Source organism: Papio anubis, chromosome 5, assembly GCF_008728515.1.
Source record: "Papio anubis isolate 15944 chromosome 5, Panubis1.0, whole genome shotgun sequence".
Taxonomy (NCBI): Eukaryota; Metazoa; Chordata; class Mammalia; order Primates; family Cercopithecidae; genus Papio; species Papio anubis.
In genome coordinates this window covers 161,119,272-161,122,345 of record NC_044980.1, presented here as the reverse complement: position 1 = coordinate 161,122,345, position 3,074 = coordinate 161,119,272, and positions in this window count along the sequence as shown.

Below are 3,074 nucleotides of genomic sequence, written 5' to 3'. Positions count from 1 at the left end.
GCCTCTCGTGCCAATGAATTCAGGCTCCAAGATCCCCAGGACACCCCCATTCTGTCTCCATCTCTTGCATCTGCTTTCCTTTGCAGGTTGGCCTCATGTTCCTAATCCTATTGCCCCCGTGGAAGCTGGAACCATGGCCAGAGGTAGCCTTGGGAAGAGAAAATCTCATCTCTAACCTTTGAGTGGAAAATGCTAGGGAAGGGTTCTGAATGGCTCAGCTGGGCCCCATGTCTCTCCTTGGTCTAATCACGGGAGCCAAAAGGATGGGTCACTTACAGCCAGCTTGGGTCATCTGCCCCGTTGTTGTGGCCAGTACCCTTAACAGAAGGGCAGAAAAGATCATGGGGTCAGCAAGGAGGGCAGCCTCCTCAAAGCTCAGAGCTGTGTAGGCACAGGGGCCACAGAGCAGCATGAGACCATCCTTGTGCTCCACAACCTAGTACAATTGAGTTGGGGAAGGTGTTGATTGATACTCATATGAAGACATTACAAAGTCAACCCTAAATGTGTCTGGTGGAATTCAATGGAAGGAGAGAGAACATCAGAGATTGATGTGTTCAGAGATGTGAAGCCATGGGGCAGGAGGAAGCCCCGGGCCAGTGGTGAGAAATCGGGCTGGATACCAGCTATCCAAGGGGGCCTGGAAGCCACATGGGGAAGAAGAGTAGATTCTACACCACAATAGGTTCCCTATACATGAGGAGAGACAGCCAGGTAAGGGGTGTGCTGGGGAGAGGGGGAAGAGCCTCAGTAGCAAGTGAAGGTGGCGCCACTCCCTCCATCACCGCCCACGGGTCCCCAGTGGCCTGGAGAGGGCCATGAATTTCAGCGTTCCCTGTGTGACTCACCAGTAGGATGTGGGCCTCACCATTTTCCTGTCTCTGCCTGGGTTTCACTCACTTTATACCAGTGGGACTCTCAAACTGCGGTGTGCATAAGACTTACAGAGGGAACATAGGTAAAACACTGGCACTGGGGACAGTCCCAGGGTGGGTGGGATAGTTCAGTGGGTCTAGAGAGGGACCCGACAGTCTGTATTTTATTTTAATAATTAGTAGTTTTTTGAGACGGAGTTATGCTCTTGTTGCCCAGGCTGGAGTCAATGGCGCTATCTTGGCTCACCACAACCTCCGCCTCCTGGGTTCAAGCAATTCTCCTGCCTTGGCCACCCGAGTAGCTGGGATTACAGGTATGTACCACCATGCCCAGCTAATTTTGTATTTTTAGTAGAGATGAGGTTTCTCAATGTTGGTCAGGCTGGTCTTGAACTCCCCACCTCAGTTGATCTGCCTGCCTCGGCCTCCCAAAGTGCTGAGATTATAGGCGTGAGCCACCGTGCCAGCCAGTCTGCATTTTCTTTTCTTCTTTTTTTCTGTTGAGTGTTCAACTTTATTCTTTATGTTAATTTAAATTATTTTCAGATGATTAGGTAAACTTTTTTTTTTATTATACTTTAAGTTCTAGGGTACATGTGCACAACGTGCAGGTTTGTTACATATGTATACATGTGCCATGTTGGTGTGCTGCACCCATTAACTCATCATTTACATTAGGTATAGCTCCTAATGCTATCCCTCCCCCCAACCCCCAACAATAGGACCCGGTGTGTGATGTTCCCCTTCCTGTGTCCAAGTGATCTCACTGTTCAGTTCCCACCTATGAGTGAGAACATGCGGTGTTTGGTTTTCTGTTCTTGTGACAGTTTGCTGAGAATGATGGTTTCCAGTTGCATCCATGTCCCTACAAAGAACATGAACTCATCCTTTTTTATGGCTGCATAGTATTCCATGGTGTATATGTGTGACATTTTCTTAATCCAGTCTGTCACTGATGGACATTTGGGTTGATTCCAAGTCTTTGCTATTGTGAATAGTGCTGCAATAAACATACGTGTGCATGTGTCTTTATAGCAGCATGATTTATAATCCTTTGGGTATATACCCAGTAATGGGATGGCTGGGTCAAATGGTATTTCTAGTTCTAGATCCTTCAGGAATTGCCACACTGTTTTCCACAATGGTTGAACTAGTTTACAGTCCCATCAACAGTGTAAAAGTGTTCCGATTTCTCCACATCCTCTCCAGCACCTGTTGTTTCCTGATTTTTTAAATGATTGCCATTCTAACTGGTGTGAGATGGTATCTCATTGTGGTTTTGATTTGCTTTTCTCTGATGGCGAGTGATGATGAGCATTTTTTCATGTGTCTGTTGGCTATATGAATGTCTTCTTTTGAGAAGTGTCTGTTCATATCCTTTGCCCACTTTTTGATGGGGTTGTTTGTTTTTTTCTTGTAAATTTCATTGAGTTCTTTATAGGTTCTGGATATTAGCCCTTTGTCAGATGAGTAGATTGCAAAAATTTTCTCCCATGCTGTAGGTTGCCTGTTCACTCTGATGGTAGTTTCTTTTGCTGTGCAGAAGTTCTTTAGTTTAATTAGATCCCATTTGTCAATTTTGGCTTTTGCTGCTGTTGCTTTTGGTGTTTTAGACATGAAGTCTGTGCCCATGCCTATGTCCTGAATGGTATTACCTAGGTTTTCTTCTAGGGTTTTTATGGTTTTAGGTCTAACATTTAAGTCTCTAATCCATCTTGAATTAATTTTCGTATAAGAAGTAAGGAAAGGATTCAGTTTCAGCTTTCTACTTATGGCTAGCCAATTTTCCCAGCACCATTTATTAAATAGGGAATCCTTTCCCCATTTCTTGTTTTTGTCAGGTTTGTCAAAGATCAGATGGCTGTAGATGTGTGGTATTATTTCTGAGGGCTCTGTTCTGTTCCATTGGTCTATATCTCTGTTTTGGTACCAGTACCATGCTGTTTTGGTTACTGTAGCCTTGTAGTATAGTTTGAAGTCAGGTAGCGTGATGCCTCCAGCTTTGTTCTTTTGACTTAGGATTGTCTTGGCAATGCGGGGTCTTTTTTGGTTCCATATGAACTTTATTTTTTTTATTTTTTTTTTTTTTTTGAGACGGAGTCTCGCGCTGTGTCACCCAGGCTGGAGTGCAGTGGCGCGATCTCGGCTCACTGCAAGCTCCGCCTCCCAGGTTCAGGCCATTCTCCTGCCTCAGCCTCC